The sequence below is a fragment of the Coptis chinensis genome, chromosome 8 (genome assembly GCF_015680905.1).
Source record: "Coptis chinensis isolate HL-2020 chromosome 8, ASM1568090v1, whole genome shotgun sequence".
NCBI classification, from domain to species: Eukaryota; Viridiplantae; Streptophyta; class Magnoliopsida; order Ranunculales; family Ranunculaceae; genus Coptis; species Coptis chinensis.
The window spans coordinates 23,152,342-23,166,207 of record NC_141463.1 but is presented as its reverse complement, the minus strand read 5'-3'; the positions used below and the strand labels follow the sequence as shown (position 1 = coordinate 23,166,207).

At 36.7% G+C, this 13,866-nt stretch overlaps 2 pseudogenes across 2 annotated transcripts; both read left to right on the top strand.

The window, feature by feature from the left end:
• The first annotated feature begins 6,343 nt into the window (after positions 1-6,343).
• LOC147480589 (pentatricopeptide repeat-containing protein At5g50390, chloroplastic pseudogene) lies at positions 6,344-10,504 on the top strand (annotated as a pseudogene). The gene is made up of 4 exons (XR_015205442.1): positions 6,344-6,400; positions 6,519-6,703; positions 8,089-9,778; positions 10,368-10,504. The product of XR_015205442.1 is annotated as a pentatricopeptide repeat-containing protein At5g50390, chloroplastic pseudogene (transcript).
• Positions 10,251-13,349, top strand: LOC147480588 (formin-like protein 5 pseudogene; annotated as a pseudogene). Its single transcript, XR_015205441.1, has 4 exons — positions 10,251-10,308; positions 10,368-10,602; positions 11,976-12,828; positions 12,960-13,349. The product of XR_015205441.1 is annotated as a formin-like protein 5 pseudogene (transcript).
• The last annotated feature ends 517 nt before the right edge of the window (positions 13,350-13,866 follow it).

Genomic DNA, 13,866 nt, shown 5'->3' with positions numbered 1-13,866 from the left:
TACACTTTGTGTGTATTGAACATGACCAAGTGAGGTTGTTTCTCTTTATATTGACTATATAAGAGAACAAACACCTCTGTTATTATGGATGTTTGTCCTCTTAATCCGGATATAATAACGGACACTTACGTGCATTGTACATTGCTTTAAATCATCAATGAGTGAGATTCATTTGTGAATCAACAAACTCAATGGATTGGGTAATAACATTGTATGTAAGGTGTGCTGTTGATTATAGAAGGAATCTGTGACCCGCAGGAAGTCGGGTTGATAATGTCCCCTTGAGGAGCTCATAAGGATTGTCATGTAAACCCTGCAGGTGGATTTAATCTGACATGACAATGAGGTTGAGTGGTACTCAAGGACATAAGAAGTTGATTAATGTAGTTGTCAGTAACTTGACTTAATCAACAAGCATTCGATATCTTAAACACGGGGAGATCAACAAGCATATAATATGGAGCCCATAAACGTAACACGTAATTTGGGATTAGGGCGGTAGTGCAATAATGGCCTTTAGTGGAATAAGCCATTTGTTGATAGACTTGGGTCGTGTGTTTTGGGCGAACATGGGAAGCCCAAGCCCGTCAGGAGGCCCAACCCTAATTTCTCATCATGGTCCCTGTTGTAGCCTATAAATAGAAACCTTTTTTCTTTGGTTTTTTTCACTCAAGGTTTTGCTCAAGGAAAGTAGATCCAAAATCGGTTCCAATTTTTTGAGTGAGAGAGGCCAAGAGAGAAAGAAGAGGGTGGTAGATCGTTGCCCACACAACATCCATTCTAAGGATAGGAATACAACAGAAGATCAAAAGGTTGATTCGGATTCGTAGAGCTTGGATTCTCAGAGATAAGAAGCCGATATAAAGGTATGATTTCTAACCAAACCGTGGACACCCCTTATTCCGCCGTGGGTGTTTCGTGGTTCGTAGATCATTCGATGAAACCATAACGGTTCCTACATGTTCAATGCCGTAAATTGCGCTTGTCTTGCTTGTAATGCAGTATCCCAACTATCTGCAATTAAGTGTCGAGCTCTATGCCATCTTCGCATCGGTTTTGGAACCGGACAATTATCAGCAAGTTCAACATGGACAAAATGACATCCATGTACGAAAGCGGTACCTAACACTTTCTTTACTCTCTCAGTATTTTCTTGGGTTCTCAGTGACAAGATAAGATAGCAAAACATATTTCCTAAATATACGTGGATGACATTAAATTTCGAAGCAAATAGATATCCAGCAAAGGGCATGCTCATCCACTTACCAAGGGGTGCCTATCCACATTCATGGGAAATTGTAGGTTTCACAAACCTAACCTCATTGTGAGTGTACAATGTACAGTATAGGGAGAGGTTGTCATTAAGTTCTTGTAACAACTCATTTCTCATCCACGACCACTCTTCCTGACTTCTTCCCAATGCAATGCACATTGCTCTATACCTGCAATTGCCATCAGCCCATCACCCACAGGGTCATCCACTTTAATAATATATTTGTGCAATTATTCTGGAATATCCAAACCATAATGTTTCGACCCCCTCAGGATGCCAATGTCTAACTTTTGAGGTGATTTTTTAGAAGAGTTATTCCGTGGTGTGATTATTTTAGGTGGTAAAGGTGATTTTTTAGAAGAGTTATTCCGTGGTGTGGTTGTTTTAGGTGGTAACAGTGATTTTTTAGAAGAGTTCTTCTGGTGTGGTTTGTTTTGGTGTCAAAGGTGGTTTCAAAGAAGACTTCTCTGCAGGTGGGTTTGGAGTAGCGTATTTCGATGGTGTTGGTGTTTTATGAGAAGGCTTGAAATTTGGTGTATATTCTGATTGTTGTGACGAGACCCACTCTTCATGCTCATGTTATAGAGACCAGGTTTCTGAGTTCACGAAATAACGAAATTTTGTGGCGGTTCTGAGTTAGAATCCGACTCCTCTCAAAAGTACCTCTAATCTCGGACATCTGAATCTCTAAAATCGGGTGAATCAAGTAATACATACACTACACCAAAACAGGAAATCAGTAACGCACACTTTTTTTGGTTACTAACGCTTTTTAGGCGTAACTAGGTTCCTAACGTTTGTTTAGCATTAAAATTGCAAATAATGTGTTACTTTAATTTTCCCAGATTTGAGAATTAATTTGTAATGTATTTATAAAGTTTTGTTTTGACAGAAACCGTTACTAAAGTTTTGTTTTGTTTTGAGAATTAAGGTTAAGGTTAAGATAATAGAAACTAAAAAAACATCAAAGCCCAAAATTCTAATTTTGGGCGAGAGGGAAAAAATAAAAAATCGCACTCTCCTCTTTTCTCTTTTTTTCTTTTCTCTTATATTTTTCATCCCCTCTTATTGTTTTTCCAACGCCTCTCTCTCGTTCAACCAAATAAACACTTCTGCCTCCCCCGACATCTAATACTTTTCTTTTCCTTTGCCTTCTTCTTATATGGTTTGTTAATTTTTATCATCTAATTTCTACTTTTATGCTTTTTTTTCACACTGCCCTAGGTATTTAATCCACAACTGCAAGTAATTTTGGTGTTAGTTGCTTCAGTTATAACCAAAGGTATGACATTTATTTCGATATACAATGGAAAATTTTGATTTTGATTTGATATCTTGTGTTCTTCTCTCACTGCTGCGTTTACTTATGGCCAATTTCGAATTATGTTGCTTCTGTTTCATGCTTTATAAGATCGTGTTGCTTCCATTTTTTTAATTCTCTTCATTCTCATCTGGTAACTGTTGGTTGAGATAAAGAGAAAATGGTACTTAGTATACTCGGATGGGCGGGATGACTTAGATTGTTACGTGTTACAACTTTTCTAAAGAAAACAAAATACAAATGTATGTGCAGAGTTGTCGTTACTAGATGTATGCGCAGAGTTGTCGTTACTAGTTAGAAATAGTAATAGAGTTCATTCATGTCGAACAATGGAAGTCACTTCAACTACCAACTTACAAGATAGAGTTTTCAGTTACTGGAAGATCTATCTTTCCTTCTCCAAAATTCAAATTTTGTTTCTTTTTATTAAGTATATGAAGTAATTAAATAGAATTTCTAATATTCAATACGAAATTTTTGGTATTTAATCTATGTACGTTTGTCGTCACACTACTACTCTTTTGAGAAAGTTTCACTAGAATTCGTGTCAATTAAATTTGAGAGGGCTGGATACTTGGCGATTTAGGTTCTCTGTGTTGTTTCTTTGTGATGATTCACTGTCATTGGTTGGTTGTTCTATAAATAGCCGCTTGTCTTGCTCTTAATGTGTTTGATAGAATGAATGTGTGGGTTAGCTGGTGTGGTCTTGAAGCAAGCAACAACGACCAAGTAGCACCCTATGGATTCAGTTTTTATCCCATGTTTAGCTACCATGTAGAGTGGATGTGCAAGGGACAAGTAAGTAGCAACCATATTTATTCATAACCATGGTGACCTGGTCTATTAGTGAGAATTTGAGAACATTGTGCTGCAGCATTCCCCGGGAAGCAGTATTGGACTTCTTTCCAGCTATCTTTTACCACATGTTGTTCCTTTTAAATTTGTACCCTATGGAGATGGTCATCAAAACCCAAACAATAATGAGCTTGTAAATTTGATTGTGAGTTTCAAGTTAGAAAATTCATTTTAGACTTGCAATGTGACTATATGTTGCTTCTAATAGTTCTCTGTTTCTTGATTATTATAGACATTTGACGTTGTATTAGGAGACATTGCTATAGTCACAAACCATACACGGATTGTGGAACTTACTCAGTCTTATAATGATTATGGACTTCTTGTAGTAGTTTTGTTTAAAAGGTTGAATTCGGATGGCTGGTCTTTTCTTTGGCCATTTACACCACAGTTGTGGTACGTCACTGGTGCATTTTTCCTTTTTATGGGAGCAGTTGCGTGGATCCTGGAATGTAGACAAAATAGTGAGTTCAAGGGGCCTCCAAGAGAATAACTTGTAATAATTTTCTAATGAATTTTTAGACTATAATCGTAACTGCTAATATTAACCTAGTTCATAATACTAGCTTGGTTTACAAGTTCTCTTGAGTTGGGCTATTTTATTCTTTATCGGTAAAAGTTAAGTTATAATAATATAATTGGTCAAAGTTTCAAAGTGTTACGAATTGTATAACAATTAGATTTCCTAATATTTGTGCTTCATTTTTGTAACAGATGAAAAAGTCTTACCATAACTAGATTGTGAACTCTGTTATTTGCTTCTTATTTACTCACTAATTAATATTTCACCTTATTACGTGTGACTTGCATACCGTGATCTTCGAAACTTAAAGATAATGTTGTCTGATGTCTTGTGCTCTTATTGCAGGTTTAGCTTCTCCACTTTAATCTTTTCGCACAATAAGTAATAGGAGAGATCTTATCAGGTTTGTATACCAAGGAGAATGGAAAGTGGTTCTTTTACAATCTTATTAAATCGGATTGCTTGTTTAACATGCAGATGAGAGCACCGCGATGACCACCCTCGGTCACTTTGTATTTCTCATATGGATTTTTGTGGTACTGATAATCAACTCAAGCTACACTGCTAGTCTGACCTCAATCCTCACAGTGCAACCATATCGGGTATACATGTATTTGTTCCAGTCTCATACAGGTGTGGCGAGTAAGAAAAAATAGCTTTCGGGAATGAAGACTAGATGTGTATGCATGTTAACTGTAGTGATTTAGCTGAAATCTTATATATTTACAGTTAATTTGTTTGATGTAAAGACCATGTACATATGTAGGTGAAAATATTTAATTGGCTTCACGCGAACTCTTTATTGGATACTAACTAAATTCCGGTAAGATGCCTAGCTTACACTTTTTTAGAATTGCTTTTGACTCCGTATTTTTATGAAGGTTTGGAAATTGGATGACAACAGACTTGGGAGTGTGTACAGGCAGGGGGTCCCCGATTTTATTCAATTTGCTAGAGACAAAGACTATCATATGATATTGACGAATCTATGCTTGTTTTCATTATTGTTTTCAGGAGAGTACAAATGGGATATCCCCATTCCTTGGAAGGTGGATGGGTCATTCCACAACCAAAAAAAGGCGGAATAACAATTTGATGGCAAGAATCGACTGATTTAGGTTTGTAAATATTCCCAAGTTTTAGTTCTTGATGACTCTGGCCATGTGTCTCTGTTGGTGTGTAAACAGGTGTGTGCTATTGATTTGGTACTATTATCAATTGAAGTGAGTTGTCACTAATTTCTGAAGTGAAGGAGAAAGGTGAATGCCGGGCTGGAATTGGTAGGCACAAATCAGTGACAAAGGGGTTCTTGAGAAGCTTGGTAAGGGAGCATTAGGAGAATTGTTATGAATAATTAATGTTTAGTACTTCGGTTCTTTTTCCATGTTATTTTATTACATGGTATGAAATGATGTTTGGTACTTCCAAGTCTCTTTACATGCCTCTGCACACTCATAATTTTCTTGCTTTTCTTTTGTATGCACCATGCTTAATTGTGAGTTCTACTAAACCCCTATCATCATGCAAGGAAGTATTCTCAAAACATGCTCTGTTACACATGGTACGTTATCACTTAGTAAGGTATTAAGATGTAATTTAGGGTGCATTGGTTCTTGTTTAAGGAAACACGGGGTGGGACACATATTTAGATATTATGCTTCCTTTGCCCAACTTTGTGTTTCTCACAACTATTTGTGGTGTTTGATAGGTGCACTACGACATTCTCTACAAGACAAGCTAACCAAGCATAGGTTGTTCTGATGAAATCTATTTAAATTTATGCACTAATAACAAGTACTCTAATTTGCTTTTTAATTTTAATTTGTAGTGTGGAAATTATATAATTTAATCATAGGAAGTGGCATAATTGAAACCCATGGCAAAGAGCCTAAATGTACCTTTTTGAGCAAGTATACACTAGCTGGCAAATTATCACACACTAGCTCGTTGTATATTTGAAGTGATATATCTCTGTTTGGTGATGTATTTGAAATAGGGTTAGTTAGACTTACCCCTCCCCCCTCCCCCCATTACTAGTTGCAATTAGTGTTACCCCCCCATTTTCAAAAATATTAGTGATACCCCCCATTTGAGTGATCTAACGGTCAGATTTTTTCATCTGAAAAAAAAAATTCATCTCGTAACCATTGGATCTTGCAATTGGGGGGGTATCACTAATATTTTTGAAAACGAGGGGGTAACACTAATTGCAACTAGTAATGGGGGGGTAAGTTTAACTAACCCTTTGAAATATGGTGCTGCAAAACAATCTACTCAAAACTAACACTGCTACTATTTTCTTTCTTATTTTTTCATGTCTTAAGGGGATTGCAAGAAGGTTATTCATTTGTGGGAGCCTGTCTAGTGGAACATGGAAAGTATAATCTACTCTTTTGTTGGGCTTGTTGGAAGTGTTGAGGATCTCCAGGTATACTCTAACTTGATTAACAAAACTTTTTCGTTTTTTTGTGTGGGTGTTTTAATGCAGTAAGCCCTCAATTTGAAGTCTATTCCATTTTAAAAGTTGTTTAAATTCTTTCATGCAGTGGAGCCCTACCGAAGGTGATGTTTTTGCGTCATGTTCTGTGGATGGTACGTTTGCCAAATGGGATACCCGTTTAGGAAAAACACCTGCAGTTTCTATTAAGGCACAAAAATCATATGTGAAACTAGCTCGGTTAAAGGTAAAAGTAAAGTTAAATGTAGCGCTATTTTGTATAATTGCGTATATGTTAGTTGTTACTTTAGTTATTTTGTTAGGGGAATAAGGAACTAAAATGTCTCCGAGTGAGGAACTAGCTTTAGCGTTCCATGTTGGAACGTAGATGGAGAGCAACAACAAGAGACCTAGCAGTTAATGAAAGCTAAGGTTTTATGTGGTTTTCTTTTGTTTCAAATGTGACAATTGTATGCAAATGTTGGAAAATTCATGAGTTTTGTTTTGGAAGATGGGTTCTTACATGTGAGTAGTGTGAAGGTATGGTGTATATATATTCGAAGTGTGGTATCTATGGTTGGAACTAATAGAGGTGTATAACACTGATATAAGTAGAAGTGATGTATATGTTGTTTTCATTTTAGTTTTGGTAAATAATTTATAGTGTCCTTTTGATTCAAGGATTAGTTATTTGACTTAACTGGCATTGGTCGAGATGGTTAAGTAGCTAGTTCTACGAATCAATATATATTTGAGTAGCTGGTTCTACGAATCAATATATTATTTGATTTTTAGGTTATGACAGGATTTATGTATATGAAATGTTGAAAATACAGATGAGACTCTATCGAAATTTTTATGTCTTTCGTCAAAGTGTTTGACAAGGTTATAGGGTTTTGAGGCGTTAGATAAACTTTCATGTCTATACTATGCTTCTATTGCTACTAGTCTGCTGCCATACTCTCTTTTCTGAATTTCGTAGTTTGAGTATAAGGAGCTACTACTTAAGAATAGGATATAAGTATATATCTATACATATTTGTTTTCTACTGCCTGACTCCTTTTTATTTATTTCTATTGGTGTACAGGATGAAAGGGACTTTTCTGATGATACCATCTCAAAGTCATCCCCTGATGTTTGTAACTACTGAAGGTGCTAGTTCTATACAAATGATGTGAGAGCTTGAGTTTAAGGACAAGTCCCATTGATTTGGAAAACAATGTGTATTTCATTCTTGGCAAGTCCTATTTATGAAAGACGTTTTGGTGATGTTATTTTAATAAAAGATTATGTGATTGGATGTGTTTGTAAGATTTCTTGTTTATGTTATGGACGATTGTAGAATACCCAATAAGTGGAGGAATCTTTATGCAGGTTCAGTAGTCTCCCAAAAAGGGTGGTTTTGGGGAAAATTATTTTTTTTACATATGAAATAGTTTTATAACGGTGGAAAACCGTAACTAAGCTTTGCAATGAGTAACACTTACGAAGCAACAAAACTGTTACCAAAAGAAAATTAACTGTTACAAATTTTATAAATCAGTAACACAAAAAAGCGTTACTAATTTTATAAAACCGTTACTAATGTCAGAAAAAGTAACACAAAAAAGCGTTACTAATTTTATAAAACCGTTACTCATGTTAGAAAAGAGTAACACAAAAAAAACGTTACTATTAGAGTTACTATTAGAGTATCAGTAACAATACTTAATGCTTGTATTGAGTTGAAATCTATTAGAGGTGTTAAAAGATTGTATAGTTATATGATTAAAACTGGGTTTGAACCAGATCAGTATATGCATAATAGAGTTTTGTTAATGCATGTGAAATGTGGTATGATGATGGATGGGAAAAGGTTGTTTGATGAAATGCCTGTTAGGAATGTTGTTTCTTGGAATATTATTACTGGTGGGTTAGTTGATTGTGGTGATTACGAGGTTCCTTTTGATTTGTTTTTTATTTTGTGGAGAGAGTGTGGTGATGCGGGTACTCGTATGTTTAATACGATGATTAAGGCTTGTGCGGGTTTGGGGCGTGGTAATGTAGGGAGGCAATTGCATTCTAATGCATTGAAGATGGGTATAAATGAAGATGTGTTTGTGTCGTGTGGGCTGATTAATATGTATGGTAAGTGTGGTGCTCAATTAGCTTTTGATGAGATGCCGGAAAAGGCTTTAGTTGGATGGAATACACTTATATCAGGATATTTGCATAATGGATATATTGAGAAAGCACTAAATTTGCATTGTGAGATGCAGGATTTGGGTGTAAAGATGGATCCCGTTACTTATTCGACAATTTTTAGCCTATGTACGAGGTTGGCTTCAGTCGAGCGTGTTAAGCAAGCTCATGCAGGTCTAGTACGTAATGGATTTGGGTCTGATTTGGAATCTAATACAGCTCTTGTGGATTTCTATGGAAAATGGGGTAAGATAAAAGATGCTCGTCATGTTTTTGATAGGATGCCGTGTAAGAATTTGGCATCTTGGAATGCTATGATTGCGGGTTATAGTCACCACAGTAGAGGGATTGAGGCTGTTTTGGTGTTTGAGCAAATGGTTTGCGAAGGAATGGCTCCCAACCATGTCACTTTTCTTACTGTTTTATCTGCTTGCGCTCATTCAGGCTTATCTGATAGAGGGTGGGAGATTTTTGAGTCTATGAGTAGGGAATACAAAGTGAAGCCTCGAGCAATGCATTATGCCTGTATGTTTGAGTTATTGAGCAGAGAAGGGCTCTTAGATGAAGCTGTGGCATTGATAAGAGAAGCTCCATTTAGACCTACGAAAAACATGTGGGCTGCTTTGCTGAATGCTTGTAGAGTGCACAAGAATTTAGAGCTGGGGAAATTCGCAGCTGAGAGGCTCTATGGCATGGAACCTGAGAAGCTTAGCAACTATGTTGTGCTTATGAATATATATAACAGCTCCGGAAGATTGGAGGAAGCTGCTGTAGTTGTACAGACCTTGTAGTTGGATTGATGTTAAGAAACAGGCTCATTGTTTTCATTCTGGAGATAAATCCCATGCTCAAACAGATGAGATTTACCAAAAATTAGACAAAATGATGCTGGAGATTGCAAAACACGGTTATCTTCCCACCAATAAGTCCTTGCTTCCTGACGTGGAAAAACAGGAAGAATGGATTGGCCATTGCTTTTGGGCTCATTAGTACATCAGCTTCGACGTCATTGCAAATAGTGCAGAGCCATCGAATCTGCAGCGATTGTCACAATGTGATTAAGTTCATAGCGATGATTAGCAGACGGGAAATTGTTGTTAGGGATGCTAGTCGTTTTCATCATTTCAAAGACGGGAATTGCTCGTGTGGGGGTTACTGGTGACTGCACACATATTTGATTGAGATAGGTAACACTTTTGTCATTCAATGAACACTGTGTATCCTCTCTAACCTTTCCAATAAGGGTTTTAAACTTAAATTGTAGCTCTACGAAATTATAGAATAAACCATTTTTTTAAATTTATAGTCTCTTTTGAGTTTGTGATCGGTTTCTCCTCAATCTGCTTTTCAATCTTCATATATTCTGATTATACATACCTTTTTGAGTTTGCATTTCTGTTAGGTTGTGTATAATTCATATCATGTTAATTGATACTGTAACAGTGTATTTGCTCCACGACTCATCTCAGTGCACTTTTTAGTTAATCCACCTACAAATTCCCAATTCAAACTATTTGCACTTTCTTGAGTGATGGATGCCAAAATGATACAAAATATTCAGCGGTAGAACTTAAATAAGGAAATCTATTATTATTTAGATACTCTGAAAACCAAAGTGTAATGATTCTAATTGCGTGTGATTACATGATCCAAATAACTATGTTACGAACTTATGTATCTGATTACTTCTTTCTAGTGTTTGCTCATTTTTGGTATAGTTGTATTTTGTTTTACTGCGGTAGATCCTCATTTAACATGTTGCGTTCACCTAAGCAGGAAATGAGCTTCCCGTGGAGCTTTGCCAAACATTGTTGAAGATGGCACCAACAGCAGAAGAAGAATTGAAGCTTAGATTGTATAGTGGCGAGCTTTCCCAATTAGGGCCGGCAGAGAGATTCTTAAAAATTCTAGTTGATATTCCTTTTGCTTTTAGACACTGGATTCATTGTGCTTCATGAGTTCTTACCAGGAGGAGGTCTCGAGTGTGAAGGAATCCTTAGCAACTTTAGAGGTGAGGACTAGGTTCTCTAAATTAATTCACTTACCAAGTGTTGCAATATTTACCATTGGTACTTCATCAAACTTCTGTTGATCTAAAAGATTAGAACAAAAAGGGGATGCCAATGATTTTTTTTTTTAACATTGTCAGCACCCTTTTTAATTATGAACTTTTGAACTTCCTACTGATAGAATGGTTCCATCTATGAAAATAATTGGGCAATGCGTAGCTAACTAGACATACTATGAGAGCCTATCAGGTGGTTTGTCCGAGTCCTTCCCATTCTTTGAATCCTCATTGTGTTGACGTTTAGACCTTTGTAGAGTGTGTCTCTAAAGGTGTATAAAATACGCTATATACTTCCAGAGTAGCGAGTAGTGGCTGATGATAGTTGTAAAGTGAGGAGTATGTTATTGGTCAAGCAGCTGTCACCCTTTCACCCTACAAGGAAAGATTGTTCCTTGTGAATTAGCTTATCTATTCTGTCTTGTTCCTTATTTCGAATATTCGTTCCACACTTATCCCTCTCATAAAACTCCTCTCCTTGATATATAGTCTCTAAATGCAATTTACCTTAAATAGTCGAACAGTAAGATTGGTTGTATTTACATGTTTTGGTGGTCCCTAGCATGGAGAGATGTCGTACTTGTGAACCTTTTAGCGGGAGTGCATCTCATACTTTCTGACGGTCTGGAACAATGCTAAATTGAATAGATCTTTCAGACTTGCCTGGTGGACTGAAGTTGTAAGTTATCTCTGGTATAGTCATATAGAGTATAGACCAATGATGAAGCTAACCTCTTGGCAAAATACCTAGGGAGTGCACATGTCCGACTGTTTATAAAGTAAATTCTTTGTACTTCTACTAAAAAACTTTGCTGTCCTTGTTAAGTGTTTAGTTTTTGATGAATCTTTGCTCCAAGTTGCACAAATGATAAAACATAAGATCTGCATGCACTAATGATGAAAAGCAGCAGATGTTCCCCTATTAGGGGGATCCATCTTTGAGCTTTGTGCCACATTGCAACCATAAAATCAGTCGGTTCTTTCTTCTGAAGTGGATGCCCTCTTTTCTGTTTCCCAGGAAGAATTCGATCAACAGTTTTAGTCCAAAAGTGATTCCCTATAACTTAAAATATTTGAAGCAGCAGCTCTTAATGATCAAATGGTAAAGGAAAAGGGATGTTATGGCATTTTTAGAAATATATCTTCGATAAATTTAAGATTTACTGAAATTGCTAAAATTTGGTTTACTGCATTTTATTGCTCAGACAGTGCAGATATATATTTCTACTGATAATGGGAAAAGCAACCTCTAATCGCAGTTATCTTATTTCAGATCCTAATTAATGTATTTACTGTATCCTACTTTGTTTGCATTGCAGGTAGCTTGCAAGGAACTCAGAAACAGTCGGCTGTTCCTAAAACTATTGGAAGCTGTTCTCAAAATTGGCAACCGCATGAATGATGATACATTCCGCGGTGGCGCTCAGGCTTTCAAGCTTGACACACTCCTGAAACTGGCAGATGTGAAAGGAATAGATGGAAAGACCACTCTTTTGAATTTGGTTGTCTTAGAGATTATCCGTTCTGAAGGGATACGAGCAGCCCGGGCAGCTAGAGAAAGCCAGAGCCTCTCAAGTGTTAAATCAGATGATCTTTTTGAGGATTATCTTCATGAAACAGAAAAACATTATAGCAGCCTTGGTCTTCAGGTGGTTTCAAGTTTGGGTGGTGAGCTTGAGAACGTGAAGAAGGCATCAATGCAGGACGCAGATGGCTTGTCAGGCATGGTGGCCAAACTTGGAAATGCACTAGGTAAGAGCAGGGAATTCTTGAACTCAGAAATGAAAAGTTTAGAGGAAGATAGTGGGTTCCATCGAATCCTACAAAGTTTTGTACAGAATGCTGAGGTCGACGTCAAATGGCTACTGGAGGAAGAGAAAAGAATAATGTCCCTGGTAAGAAGCACAGCTGATTACTTCCATGGGAATGCAAAGAAGGATGAGGGCTTGCGCTTGTTTGTGATTGTCAGAATTTTTTTGATAATGTTAGACAAGACATGCAAAGAAGTGAAAGAATCGACAGTGAAGGCAACAAGAATACCAAGAAATAAGGAGAGTCCATCGGTGCCACCTTCTCCAGATCTGCATCAGCGTCTCTTCCCAGCAATCGTGGACCGTCGAATGGATCATTCCAGTTCTGATGATGAGGACTCTTAGCTTTTATTGTTCAGAGGTATGTCTTTGGCTTTGAAACAACATAGTGAATCTCAAACGAGAAAAACGATTATTATCTCAAATGCCGTTAAGCCCGTTATTGCCTGTCTCGAACTTACTAGTTCTTCGTATTTCTGCCATTTTATTCAGGTGTCCACAAAGACTGTCATGAGGGATCTGCTGAGTACTGTAAATTTATGCAGAGAATGGTGGTTTCCAGAAAGTTACGAAGTTTTTAGCTCGATCCTTGATCAATTTGCCCATTTTCCATGTACATTAATTTGTTAATATGATTGGTCTTTAACAGGATAGATTCATTGCCTCTTAACTTCTTCATGGGCACCATATTCAGGGAAGCAGTCTGCAACTATTGTGTTATGTAACAGAATTCGATTGTTTTCAGTATTCCTCGTTTTAATTCTTCATTTTTCATTTTGATGACAGTCTCACTCTCACAGTCAGTATATATTATATCAAACATTCACTTCAACCCGTGGTAACTCGGAACACTCTTTCAAATGAATATAATCTTGCAAAGACTTGTATTCCGATTCAGAATCGTTCAAGTTCTGTTACTGTGTCTACACAAAATTTTAACTGTAGAATAAAAAAAACTAACGAAAAAGATTTCCACTGGTAGAAATGGAATTGTTAATGAACTGATATGTATATGCTTAAAAAGGACTAGAAATAACACAAGGGAGGGAGAGAAAAAGATATCGTTATTTCTGTTTACAACTATTAACAATATATAATAATGTAAAGTAGAGTTAAACGCATACCACAACACAAAAATATGCCGTGGTTCGGCCAATGATGCTTACTTTCACAAGAGCTAGTCCTTTTATAAAGTGGAAAGGAAGATTACAATCTCTTCTTTCAGTTTCTCACTTTACTAAATCACTCATATCTTTTTATAGGGTTGTCTCTCTGTAAAGGTTATCTTTCAATCTTGATAGCTTTCAATATTGGGTTTTCTCTGACTTTTGTGCTGTCTCTCGTATGTTTGGTTTTGCAAAAACCCAAACTTATGATGCAAAACTCGCGGTTCCGCAAA